This window comes from Crinia signifera, chromosome 1 (genome assembly GCF_055691185.1).
Source record: "Crinia signifera chromosome 1, ASM5569118v1, whole genome shotgun sequence".
NCBI lineage: Eukaryota > Metazoa > Chordata > Amphibia > Anura > Myobatrachidae > Crinia > Crinia signifera.
In genome coordinates this window covers 257,492,942-257,507,321 of record NC_139217.1, presented here as the reverse complement: position 1 = coordinate 257,507,321, position 14,380 = coordinate 257,492,942, and positions in this window count along the sequence as shown.

The following is a 14,380-nucleotide window of genomic DNA, read 5'->3' as shown; positions in this document are numbered from 1 at the left end:
ATCCTGTTTTTCCCTCAGTAATAAAGATATCATTTGCATCTTTGATTTTCTATCTGTCATAATATCTATATATATGCTGTGATGGTTCTGGCACAGAATGGAAGGGATGACACAGGGACATTTGCCTGGCTAATTTAAAGTCACCTCTGTGCTGGAACTTTCAGGTTGGTCTACCTGTGCACAGTGACACCTCTGTGCATAGTAACCTGCTGTGAGATAAATGTCCCCCTCCCTGCTTACCTCCCCATGAACCTGATATTGGAGAAGCCTCCTTCCTCTAAGGTAATAGGTCCCATGTCACTGAAAGCAGCGGCAGGAGCAGAGACGTTAGTATTCAGGTGTAGTTCCAAGAGCTGCCAATAGGTGGCGATGGAGCACAGAGTGAATGACGTCACTGAAGTGTAGCTTCGAGTTAAGCTGGGTACACATATATACAATCGTCGGGCCGTTCTTCCAATCTGGGGGCAAACGGCCGTTCGATTGTATAGGTGTGTACGCTGTCCCAATTGCTGCTGTGCGACCGATAAACGGCCAAAAACGCTCTTGGCCGTCCACGGTCGGTCGGTCGAAGGTTCTTTGCTGCTTAATATTTCATCCGACAGGACGGCTCCATATCGGAACAAAAGTGAAGTGTGTACGCACGTTCGATCGATATGCTTGACAGTTTGCCAAAGCACGGTGGTATGCTGCATTATGAGAGACCCTGTAACCCTTTGCCTGCTGTTTTAACTAATGTGTGTTTAATGCCTCACTGCTCAACACTTTAGAGGCATTACTTTAAGACATTAATCAATGTTGAAGTTTTAATAGAGTGGGCTGGAAGCTCTTTTCAGGGCACCATAACACACTATTAAAACTTCAACATTGATTAATGTCTTAAAGTGATGCGTCTAAAGTGTTGAGCAGTGAGGCATTAAACACACATTAGTTAAAACAGCAGGCAAAGGGTTACAGGGTCTCTCATATACTTCTTCTTGCGATTGTTTGGACGGGAGTACATCGGACGTCGCAAGTAAAATTGTACATATGTGTACGCGCAGAACGGTCGTATGTTTTGGACGGCCGAACGTGTATTCGGTCGATCGAACGGTCGCAAGAAAAAGGAAATTGTACATATGTGTACCCAGCTTTACACAGAGAGGCACTGATTGCTTGGCTGGCACAGTGGTGTGTGTCGTTATTCCAGCGTCTTGGGAAGCTCAGGCTGCGGGTTCGAGTCCCACACCCCTGCTAAGCAGCTGCCTTAGATGTTAGCCCAAGTACGCGGATTAGGTAGTTAGTTTAATAGCAGCTGTGGAGGCAGGGACAGCCTGTTTTTTTTTGTTTTTTTACTATTTGTAAGGTTCTTCTTTTTCTAAAATCTACACACTGGCTTCCTCAGACCTGATGCCTTCCTTCGTAAACTTTTGTTATATAATATGTTATTTGCAGTTTCATAGGACCTCTCCTCCTTTATTCTCAACTATTAGTCCACCCCCCCCCCCCTTAAATGCCTACTTCTCCAGTCTTGTCTTACCTCGATGTTGTCCTCTGTTAGCAATTTATCTCACTGATCTGTACAAACTCACCTGAGGATTAAATTGCATGTACAGTGCAATCTCATTTGTATAATTTGTTCTCAATACCATACATGGTGGTTGGTAGTTTATTCTCAGTTACTTTGTTCTACCGATATGTACAGTTTAAATGTATCATCTATCTCACTGATCTAAAAAAATAAAATTCTTAAATCAAAAAGCAAAATCAAATTAAACTACAGTAGTTATTAGTGGAAATTCTTCTATCAGCCAGCACCGCCGATCCACAAATTAGTGGCCAGCGAGGATCGAGATCTGTTGGGGATTTAGAGAAATAAAATAAAAAATCTGTGATTTACAGATCTCCACTGTCATTGGTCAGGATTGGGAATTTTAAACATGATTATTATTCCTGATTCCCTGAGCCGGCTGTCAGGTGATTTGGGAATTGCTCCTATAATAGGTGAGATGAAAGGGGACCTTCATGCATATGTCACTGTAGCTCTTTAGTGAGGGTGTTATATTTATTTAAATATCAATGTGCAGTTATGTAGATTGTGGATAAAGGGGTCAATAGGTCGACCCAAAAGGTCGACAGGCAAAAGGTCGGCATTGACAAAGATCAAGACAAGCACAAAGTCTACAGTAAAATATCCGATATATGAAAAGGTTGACATGGTTTTCCTTTTTTTGTGTCAATGTCAACACCTGTCAACATGAAGTCCTAATTAGTGTAGTGCATACCCTCGCATGGCTCCCTTTGCTCCCGTGGTGCCGTACCATTCCCAGTGGTAGTCCATGTGGATCGCAAAGAACGAAAAATGGTGAAAAAATCATGTCTACCTTTTCATCTGTCGACCATTGTCAGGTTGAGCTTTTGTTTGCGTCAACCTTTTGTCAATGTGGACCTGGAGCATGTCAACCTCTTATCAAATTCCACCTAGTACATTTCTACATTTTGGTGTCAACCTAGTGGCTGTCGCCCTAGCATCCAGATACCTCCTATGTACAGCAGTATTAAAGCAAATAATTTATTATTTGTAGCCTCAATGACATTTTTTTCACCTTTAGCTTTTATAGATTGCTTTAGTCTGCCCAGGGGGACTTTAGTCAAGGTGAAATGAAAGTCAGATTAAACCAGTTATTGTTGGCTGCAAAGTCTAACGCACACTAACCTTTTCCACCAAACCCTGCCTTGCGAATGGTGGCCTGGGCGCCACCCATTCGCAAGGGCGATTCCCTCACAGGGCCTGTGAAAGGATTTTACACAGTAATATCCATTTGTAGACTAGTGGGATCCTCCCACATCATTCGATGGTCGGCTCCATGCGCCCTGCCCGCACACTTGGGTGCGTGCGCCCAGCGAACACCCTGTTCACCATGTCCACACACACCGTATACACATGTGCAGAAATGACCCTGCGCATACGCCCACCATCAGACCAGAATAAGGGCCATTGTCCACAGATCTGCAGTAAAAATACATCAGTGATCTTTAAAGCAAAATGTTGTCCAAATTAATCATTTCTACAATGATTAATGTCATATGTTTCATTACAAATGTAATGTAAAGCAGAAATAAAATGAAAAAAAAAAAATCTCGTGCAGTCTAATGTAAAAACTAACGCTCACCTCTGTCACTTGTCAACATACTGGCCGGGAGGCTACCGAACATCGGATCCCCCTCCCAGCCTGCTGCAAAGATGAACAAACGTCATGCACCCGACCCAAAGCCCCCCCCCCCCCCCCCCATCCTTGCATCTCCCCCACTCGCCGTGCAAATAACTCTATTTGCGGCTCTTCGGGAACGGGTCAAGCCTAAAATGACGCAAATCATGAAGTTGATAGCAGTCCCCTTCACCCAAAGTGCCCCAGAGGAAACTGTAATAGTAGGTAATATATGTCTCACATAACATGCTAACATCATGGCAAAAAAAGCAACACAACTGTAAATGTAAGGTTAGATTACATTCAGGAATCGGGGAGCATATGTGATATTGAGTGTATGTTTTTGGACTATTAGGGGTACTAAGATGGGAGTTCTATATGGTTATGGTTAGAACATAGACTGACCTGGTAAGAGAAGGTGTAGATACCTGGTAGAGAGGAGGCATTTGTACCTGGCTATGAGGAGGTGTAGGTACCTTGCTGAGAGGATGTTTAGGCAGCTGACTAAAATGAGTTGCAGGTACTTGCCTGAGAGTAGGTGTATGTACCTTGTTGAGAGGAGGCATTTGGACCTGGCTATGAGGGAACGTAGGTACGAGTGGACCTAGGTACCTGGCTGAGAGCAGGTGTAGGTACCTGGCTGAGGGGCGTATGTACATGCCCTTGAAAAAGTGTACAGTAGGTGACTGTCTGAGGGGAGGAGTAGGTACCTGGCTATAAGGGAATGTAGGTACTGTCCTGGGCTTAGAGAAGGTATAGGTACATGCCTGAGAATAATGTAGGTGCCTGGCTGAGAGGAGGTGTAGGTACCTGGCTGAGAGGAGGTGTAGGTACCTGGCTGAGAGGAGGTGTAGGTACCTGGCTGAAAGGAGGTGTATATATCAGTGGATTAGCCAGATAGTGTAGCATGTATGATGAGATAAAATTTGTGTATGACCAAGATGAAATGTAGATCAGTCGGACATGCCGCATCGTTCAGCACGCCCCACTGATTTGACATGTTCAAAGTGTCATGTTAGCCGCATCTGGTAGTGTATGCCCTGCTCTGGCCAATGGACAGCTAATGGCTAGGGAGGTGTGTAAGCTAATCGTGGACAACTGGGAGGACTTCGCCATCATGTCCCATAACAGTAAGGGGTACAACTACACTAGTTCCGCCAAGTACCTCCATGACATGTCCCAACTAAAGATGAGCGGTTTGGATTACCTTAAATCCGAACGCACCCGGAATTCCAGTATCTAAGTCAATCCGAGTCACGGCTCAGGTTTTATTATTTATTTATTAAGTAACAGTTTCTTATATAGCGCACACATATTCTGCAGCGCTTTACAGAGTATAGTTGAACAGTCACATCAGTTACTGCCCTAGTGGAGCTTACAATCTATATTCCCTACCCAGGGTCGGGCTGGGACCAAATATCAGCCCTGGCATTTTGAGCACACCGGCCCACCTGCAGTGGGCGGGACCCTTGTGCGGAGAAAAGGGGGCGTGGCCTCCTGGAAAGGAGGCATTACACACACCGTTATGCTCATTACACATTATGGTACACCCAGTAATGTCCTTTTCATATAAGGCTACACACCATAATGCCCATTACACGTTAGGGCACACACCATAATGGGATTGGGATATGATGGTAATAAGGACTGAGACAATGTAAATGAAAAATCAAGGCTGCTTTATTATAAGGGTCTGATTGAAAATCGGAGTAGGGCTGCCACAGTGTCACTGTTGAGGGGCCTTGGAGAGGGGTAAGGGATTCCTTTAGGGAACCCTTTGTCATAGGGTCCTTGCCTGGATCCTATGTCCCCCCTGGTGATTTACTGGTAACCTTTATTGGGGCTGGGTGATTAGTAGTCAGGTGTGATGGGTATATATGCTAAACGGCGTCCCGTTTGCATATGCTTACCCTTGCAATGTTGTGCAGGCTTCCCTTGCCGTCTGTGATGGTGTCTATTCCATCGGTAGTACAGCTGTGCGGGGGTGCTTGCGACCGATTGTCTCTGCTTGTGGGGGGATTGTGGCATGTCGGATTAGTGCTGCCGCCGCTTGTCCCCTCTGTTCGTCTGGTCAGCGCACTTCCGGGTCTGTGAGCAGTGTTGCAAGTAAGGGGGTACGGCGTGGTACGGAGTACCTGTAAGAAATATGTTGTAGGTACGCAGTACCACTTACCCCCTGACCCACTGTCAATTCTATTTTTATTTTAAGTCTAAATATAATGCATCCGCAGCCCGCCCACCCAGCATTATGATTGGTGCTGTATGCAGCTACTGGCTACTGCTGATTGAGCCTGTCACACTGACAGGCATCAGCGGCGCCGACACCATGAAGAGCATGCTCCACAATTGTAAGCACAAGCTGCCCGGCTCTCCCCCAAGCAAGAGCTTACCCACCCCCAGTCATTCCCTGTTTATCATTCCCTGTGTCCTGATGCCATGCTACTATTGTCATTTAATCACTCCTCTAGCTTTGTGTAACCACGCCCCCTCATGAAACATGGCCACGCCCATTTTTGTTGGAGCCTATCAGTACCACAAAGAAAAAATTTCTACATGCACCACTGTCTGTGAGATCTTGTGGTTGGCAGTGCGAGATCACGTTCTCCCGGCTCAGCGTTCCCCCATGTGTATGACAGACATGCAAATTAAGTGGCTGCTCAGCAATGGATAAAGAAAATCGTCCCACAAGGCCATCGGCCCTTCTGACATTAGCCAGAAGTGCCAGATGGCCAGTCTGGCCCTGTGTGCAGGTGATATAATCTGCAGAGTTTAGCATACACCAGCACATGACTCAAGCTATGAATAGTTACTTAACCAGTGGTGTTGGCTTATTGAAATATAACAGGTACAGCCATACTCACTGTGATGCACACTATGGATCAAAACTTCAGCATAGTGAGGTTCTAGAATATGCTGCTTGCAAATATTGCTGCACAGTTGTTGGAACTTTTATATTGCAGGTCTCTCTCATGCTAAAATCAGGGCCGTCTTTTCATATGGACTTAATGGGCACTTGCCCTTGGGCCCCAGGTGTATAAGGTCCTTATGCTGATAGCTGAGGATCCCCTTTTTCCAGGGATACCACAATTTAGAAAATCGGCCCTGGGGAAATGGAGATATCCAACTTCAAAGCAGCAGTCCACATCCGACCTGTTAAATCCCAGTCATATTCTCAGGTTCTCTCTTATGCTGCTTTCCCACTGCCTAAACGGGTAAAGACCAGGTATTTGTAAATGGGTCTTTAAATGGGTAAGAGCTATAAAGACCCTTTCCCACTGCAGCTCTTAAACAGTAATTTGCCATTTAAATGCCGTTTTTGTCACATTCACATATACCCATTTAAACAACCCATTTAAACCCATAGTAAACATGGGCTGTCATATGGAATGGACTTTTCTGCCCCCACAGGCCCACAATGATAATGTTTTGAGAGAACAAATGGAGGGGGTGGGGAGTGGTCTGATCAGTTTTGCAATAATGGCAGACTGAGCACATGTCTCTGCTGATTTCCTGCCTGATTTCCTTCCACGTCCTCATTCTGAGTTTCAGGGATCACTTCAGGGGTCTGCGGTCGCAGCATGTCCTCATTAAACAGGGGTGTGGATGTTGTGGACTGAACTGGTTCCACAGGTGGAGTTAATGTTTGTTCTGCACACGACTGTGCAGCTTCATGATGACTTTCGGCTGCTGCCAGGCTAGATGATAATGCTACTGGATTAGCAAGTGCAGAATGCCCGAAACCACCATGCATTGGTCGAAGTACAACCACTCCCTACGTGCAGAGCCGCTTCGGTTCCGGTTCTGGTCTAGTACATTGTGGAATAAACATTTCAATGCCTTTAGCTTATTTATAATTTGCGTAGTGGTTCTTATAAATCCTGATGCTGCCATCATATTTCTGATATTACGGTATATTGCAGCATCCTTTACCGTATCGGTCATCTGACACATGATTTCTTCTTCTTCACGAATTCGAAGGAGTTCCCTGATCTCCTCTTCTGTCCAACTGGGCATGGTAGCAGAATGTAAACAGCAGTACAGCACAAAAACATTTTAGCTCTTCTCTGTCTACTGTGATTACTTCCTGGATGTGGTGACTGTACAGTCATCACAAGCAGGAAGCGTTGTTATTATTATTACTAAATACCATTTAAGACCCTTTCCCACTGGCAAAAAAATGGGGTACTTGTGTAGTTTGGCGGCGCCCATCGCATTGCATACCATAAGGCATGCGATGGTATGCGATGCGACGTGATATCGCGCGATATTGTACAATGCCATACAATTTTAAAATTGCATGACATTGTATATGGTATACAATGCCATACAATGCGATGCGATTAAACATTGTATAAGCACCCTAATGGGGTGCTTACAATGTTAAATGCACCCCCACGCCACCCCCCCCCCCCACTATAAACGTGAACCCGAAGCGTGGAGAGCGCAGCGAGCCCGCGAGGGGCGGCGGTACGCGTCCTCCGACCTTTTCATACCCCCACTATCCACGTCGGCATGGAGTTGAGAATAGAAAGTGTGGCGAGCGCAGCGAGCCACCGAGCCCGAAGCGTGGTGAGCGCAGCGTGCCCTGCGAGGGGACGCGGATACCTGTGAAGCCCGCGAGGGGACTCCGATACCCGTGAAGGTATCCGCGTCCCCGCGCGGGGCTCGCTGCGCTCGCCACGCTTCGGGCTCGGTGGCTCGCTGCGCTCGCCACACTTTCTATTCTCAACTCCACGCCGACGTGGATAGTGGGGGTATGAAAAGGTCGGAGGACGCGTACCGCCGCCCCTCGCGGGCTCGCTGCGCTCGCACGCTTCGGGTTCACATTTATAGTGGGGGGGTGGCGTGGGGGTGCATTTAACATTGTAAGCACCCATTAGGGTGCTTGAAAGCACCCTTTAGGGTGCTTATACAATCTTTCATCGCATAGGGGGCAAAAATCGCGTCGCATCGCATGCCATCGGGTGCATGGCATGCGATGCCATTAAAACATCGCGCGATGGAGATCGGGGGCGCCGCCAAAATACACAAGTACCAAAAATGGCTCTTAAATGGGTAAAACTCTGCTTTTTACCCATTTAAAAAAAAATGATATTTTTAAACGGTTACAGCAACCTAGAGCATTCCCACTGCAGCTCTACCCTTTTAAAAGGGCAAAAAAAATGGCAAATTGCAATTTAAGAGCTGCAGTGGGAAAGGGGTATGACTTAGAGTTTTTCTGAGAGTATATTCCAAAAGCTGGGACTCTCCCCTTTCTGAGAACACTAGTGGTTTGTCTCTATCATGCCCAGAACCAGAGATATCAGCCTTACAGCAGCCGCTCCCTGCTCCAGCTCCAAACGTCTGGTGTACAGTTTTATATTTTTGTCAATGGTTTGCTCTGGCTCCTGATCTTTGATCCCCAAGTTCCCAGCACCTCCTGAAAGTTGAGACTCTAAGTTTTTATACTATTGAAGGCTAAGAAATCTATTTCCAGATAATGGCGATATCTGCAGTCAAACAAGTTGCCCTTCCACCGGAAAATGATGAATATTAAGCCCGCCCACTCCATTATCCAACCCTCCCCTGCGTATAAAACACTCCCTACCTCCCTGGAAGTCACACGTTAGTGTTCACCCTTCTACACGTTAGTGTTCACCCTCCCACCACCTGTGCAGTAAAGGAGTAATTAGTTACTGCTCCAGGTCCTACATGTTGAATGGAAGATAGAGCACCCCCTGCCACCTGTGGGACATCAAAGCTGCTGCTGATAGCACCCCCCACCCCTAGGAGGGGAGAATGGGTAAGGGCCCCAGTGTATTGCTTTGCCCAGGGGCCCACACTGCTGTTAAGACGGCCCTGCAACCTTGTCACTTACACTGCATCACTGTACTAAGATGGGTACAGTCACATGGTGCAGCGATACAACAGATTGAAAGACAGATCTCACTGGGTCCTAGTGCTCAGCATGTATTAGGTTGTTGTTGTTTTTTTTTAAAAATTTGGCTTGTTTGGGGCAAATTTGGGTTTTCACAATTATTTAGATGTTTAATTGGTGCACTGTGCGGGGTCCTGACTGTTTCCTCAGGACCCCGCACAGTTCACATTTTCCAGGTCACCTGATAGGTGCATTCATTACTAACTGACACATTTTAAAAGATCCACAGGTGGAGCTAATTATTTCACTTGATTCTGTGAGGAGACCTGCAAAACATGCACTGAGTGGGGTCCTGAGGAACGACTTTGATAACCTGTAGCTTAGTCCATATTTCTCCTGAAATCCCTCTGCACTACTCGCCACTCCCTGTGCAATGACTGATCCTTTTCAAATACAACAACCTTGTCACACAAACCTATGGGTCCTAGTCAGGGCCGTTTCTAGAGGCGGACAAGCCGTGGCACCACATGGCTCTGTTAAACAGCCGGGGCGCCCGGCAGCTCCCTCCAGCGCCGCCACGGCCACTGCCACCTCTCTTCCTCCCCCTCTCCCCGTTGCCACAGGCACAGCTGATTAATTTCCCAGGGGAGGGGAGTGCATTGCGTGTCTCTCCTTCCCCTCGCTCACTGTGTCACTGGGCTGTCAGCCAATCAGAGCTCGCGGGCCGGCAGCCATCAGGAGCAAGCCTGCGAGTATAAATGGCTGACGGCTCAGGTACATACACACAGTGAAGGAGAGATGCACGATGCGCTCCGCTCTCCTCCCCAGGAAAGCAGCAGCGATCGCAGTGGCGGGGGACTGGAGGGGGAGACCCAGACAGTGAGTTGTGCTGCTTCTGGCACTTTGGTGGCATATGTGTGGAACTTTGAGGGCATATGTGGCACTGTGGGGGCATATGTGTGGCACTGTGGGCATATGTGGCACTATGGGAGCATATGTGGCACTGTGGGGGCATATGTGTGGCACTGTGGGGGCATATATGTGGCACTGTAGGGGCATATGTGTGGCACTGTGGAGGCATATCTGGCACTGTGGGGCATATCTGTGGCACTGTGGGGGCATATTTGGCACTGTGGGGGCATATTTGGCACTGTGGGGGCATGTATGTGGGGCACTGTGGGGGCCTATCTGTCACTGTGGGGGCCTATCTGTCACTGTGGGGGCATATCTGTGGCACTGTGGGGGCATATGTGTGGCACTGTGGGGGCATATATGTGTGGCACCGTGGGGGCATAGCTGTCACTGTGGGGGCATATCTGGCACTGTGAGGGCATATCTGTGGCACTGTGTGGGCATATGCGTGGCACTGTGGGGGCATAGCTGTCACTCTGGGGGCGTATATAAGTGTGGCACTGTGGGGGCATATCTGGCACTGTGTGGGCATATATGTATGGCACTGTGGGGGCATATTAGTAAACGGCATCAGTTGTGTGCCAGCGGTGCGTGGGGCATAATGTGTAATAGGCATTATGGTGTGGGGAGTAATGTGTAATTGCCATCACAGTGTGGGGTGTAATGGGCATCACAGTGTGAGGTCTAATGGGCATCATGGTGTGCAACATAATGTGTAATTGTCATCACGGTGTGTGTCATAATGTGTAATTGTCATTACAGTGTGCAGCGTAATGTGTAATTGGCATCACGGATAAATAGTGTATAATGATTTAAGTAGCCTGTCATTGTTTGGCCTTGATCTGAGAGGCGTACTAGGTCACTGTGTGGGCCTTTATATTTTTATGTCACTGTGTGGCCTTCAGCCCACCAACTTAAGTGCGGGAGGACAATGACAATTCCTGTGTTAACCAATGTTTGGACATGCAGGTTGCAAAAGTGAGATGTAAGGTAATTGCTTTCCTGCTAGACCACGCCCTTATATTAAGCCACACCCCTTTTAAAATAAACCACACCCCCATTTCGGCACGCACAATTTCTTCTATGCCATGTTATGCATTTTTGTTTCTTTGCCCTGGTCCGAGTGTAAATCAAGGCACATTTGCCGTGTATTGCAGCGGCAGACCGGCCGCTCCACACAGGGGGGTGCCGGGTATTGCGGAGGCAGGCTGGCGCGTCACTCCACGAGGGGGGGTTGCCAGAGGCAGGGGGTTTCCGGTGATGCGCCCAGTGCCGCTAAGTAACTCCAGGGGTGGGGAGGGGGAACAGGTGAAGCAGCGGCGGCCACCTAGTCGCTCCGGAGGTGCGGGGTTGCACTCACCTCAATACAGGGGGGGGGGGGTCCAGCTACAAACGGCAGCCCTCCAGAGTGGCCAGCGCTGCCTAGTGATGGCGCCGGCCCTGCCAATATATAGCCATGGAACCAGACTGTAGACTGCATATGTTTGTTTTTTGTAAAAAGTGACTCTTGTCACTGTTTCATATATCTCCTCCTAAAACTTTAAATAAAAACAATCTAGGGAAAATCGACAGCAAAAGAAGCAGAGTCAGAGTACAGTCGCTTCAAGTCCAGTGGTGACTTTGTGGATGTGTCAGCACTAATTCATCAGTGTATATGTGGCCTCCATATCTGCAGTAAACTTACATTTCAACAGACCTTTTAGCAGTGGAACTAGCACGTGAATTTAAATTGTCTGGAAGTAAATTAATCATATTGTTTATTTAACTTTTTGTTATATGTTTAATGGCCTGTGGCAGGAAACCAGAGCATCTGGAGGAAACTCAAACCCAATTATGAGGGGAACATATAGGGGTAACTTGCTTCTTTAGTTTTGCTCTTAACTCACAAGCTCCTCACAGATGGGACCCTGGTCCAGCTAATTATTATGCCAAGACACTACACACTTGTGGCATTACAATTGTAGCTAAAGTTGTCGGCGCAATAACTTGAGGTTTTGCAAATCCGAGTTTGATACATTTATCGATTTCTATTGTACACGTGACTGTTTTGAAGCCTGGGCTTTACTAAGCATCTTTAATACGTTCATTTTTCTTTTGTTTAAGAGGCATATACAAATGTGATCTGCGGGAATCTTACCACTCAGGAGGATTGCATTGTAATATGCGATCCTAATGTCCTGATATATGTTCCTCCAAAAGGAACCCGTCCATGTGGGTGCTGGGGATCTGCACATGTACAGTGCTGACCCTACTGATCAAAATGCAGTCACTATGTCCAGATGTACTTCTGTACCTTCAGGATATGTTCATATGCTCCTTACCCTAAGAAATTGGGAAACTCTTTTTTTTTTCAATTTCTTAGGGCAGTGGTTCCCAACCCTGGTCCTCAAGTACCCCCAACAGTGCACGTTTTCCAGGTCACCCTGCAGGTGCACTCATTATTCAGACACATTTTAAAAGGTACACAGGTGGAGCTAATTATGACACGTGATTCTGTGAGGAGATCTGCAAAACATGCACTGTTGGGGGTACTTGAGGACCAGGGTTGGGAACCACTGTCTTAGGGTAAGGAGGGAATATGATCCTCTTCTCCTTACAAAGATGTTCTTACAAAGAAGTTACAGACACCAATAAAGTTCTACAAGAAGCAAGAGCTAAAGCTATGCTCATTCCCTCTCATAAACTCTTCAAGAAGAAGGGTAAAAAATACATTGGCAACAAGATAGTTTGGATTAATCAGTTTTTTTTTACCAGCTTGTGACACATAGTAACTGCCAAGAGGCACTGGTGAATACCACAATCCCCACCACCGATGAGTTTACACTGCGATCCAGACCTGCCGCTCCTCAATAACACCTGGTTGTTACCTGTTACAAATGGGGGCATAGTTTACAGGATTGACATATACATACGGACATTTCGTTTGGTGCACCGGGCAATCAAGAACATTGCATGACAAGGAAACCAGGAAACTATAGGTATCTGGGCTGTAGCTTCTTGGAAAAGCCACTCACTGGAAAAAGGTATAACATTAAACATGTATTTACATGCAATTCCAGCTTTGGAGTGTATTTCATTAGGTGCCCTTGTGGGCTACTCTTTGTCAGATAAACCATCCGTATATTCAAGGAACGGATGGCACTAAACCTCACATCCAGGAGTACAAACAACACTCATAACCTGTCTTTAAATAAATCAGAATACACAACGTATAATAAGGGATGTAGCAATAGATCATACACTCTAACCAAGGTTAAACTTGATGAACGCAAGTCTTTATTCGGCCTTAGCGACTATGTAACTATGTAAGTATGTTAATTCTTTGATACTACCTGTAGTCATTTTTTTTTTTTTTTTAGTTCAATTAATCATTTTGCCTGCCCAGCAGTAGCATCGATGATAGGCATCTGCTTTCCCGGTCTGTGGGGGATATGGTCACTAGGTCAACCCTATTTAGGTCGACATGCATTGAGTTGACCACTGAAGGTCAACATGGCTTAGGTTGACACCTGAAATAGCTCAACATGACTAAGATCGACAGGGTTGGAAGGTCAACACAAGCTTTAGGTCAACAATGGGAAGGTCGATAGTTTTTCACATTTTTTATAGCCTACATGTGCCAGCAGATGGCATTTCATGCCTTACCATCCACTGTGGCCTGGTGGGAGAATAAAATAGTGTGCCAAGTGCAGTGAGGCACCATGCCCAAAGCGTTACACTTTGAAGGTATTCGTGTTGACTATGTCAACATTCGGGACCAATACCGTTAAAACTCATGTTGACCTTTTGACTGTCGACCTTGCCATTGTCGACCTAATGCTTTTGTCGACCTTCCAAACCTATCAACCTATTTCAAGTATCGACCTAAGCCTCGTCGACCTTCAGTGGTCGACTCATCATTGGATGGCATTTTGCTGTATCAGACTCTGTTAGCCTGTGTGTATAGTCTGCTCTGTGGATTCTTTCCTCTTGATTTTACACACCACTTGCTACTCTGTGAGTAACAAAGTACATAATCTGAGGTTAACCTGGTTGATATGCATAGCCAATCCTGGAGGCTTAGCTATGCCTACTGTGAAAAATATTATGCACGTTGCAGCGTGATCATTTTTCTTCCTCTACAGCCAGGCCCTTGAAATTGATAAAGCTGTAATTCAATATTTTGTGTCACTACACTACTATATCACAAGAGATGAAGCAGCAGTCCTTATGTAGTGGCTAACTCATATGACACAGTGGCCGTGATACTGATTGACTCCCCAAACAGAGGTATTTTTCTGCTTTGCGAGCCAACTAACACCGCCCGCTGCCTATACGAGTGGTGTCTCGCAAAGCAGCAAAATACTGCTGATTTCCATAAACATCTCTTCGCAGGCTTGCGTGCGGGCCCGAAATCATTCGATGGTCGTAAGACAGAAAGCCACCC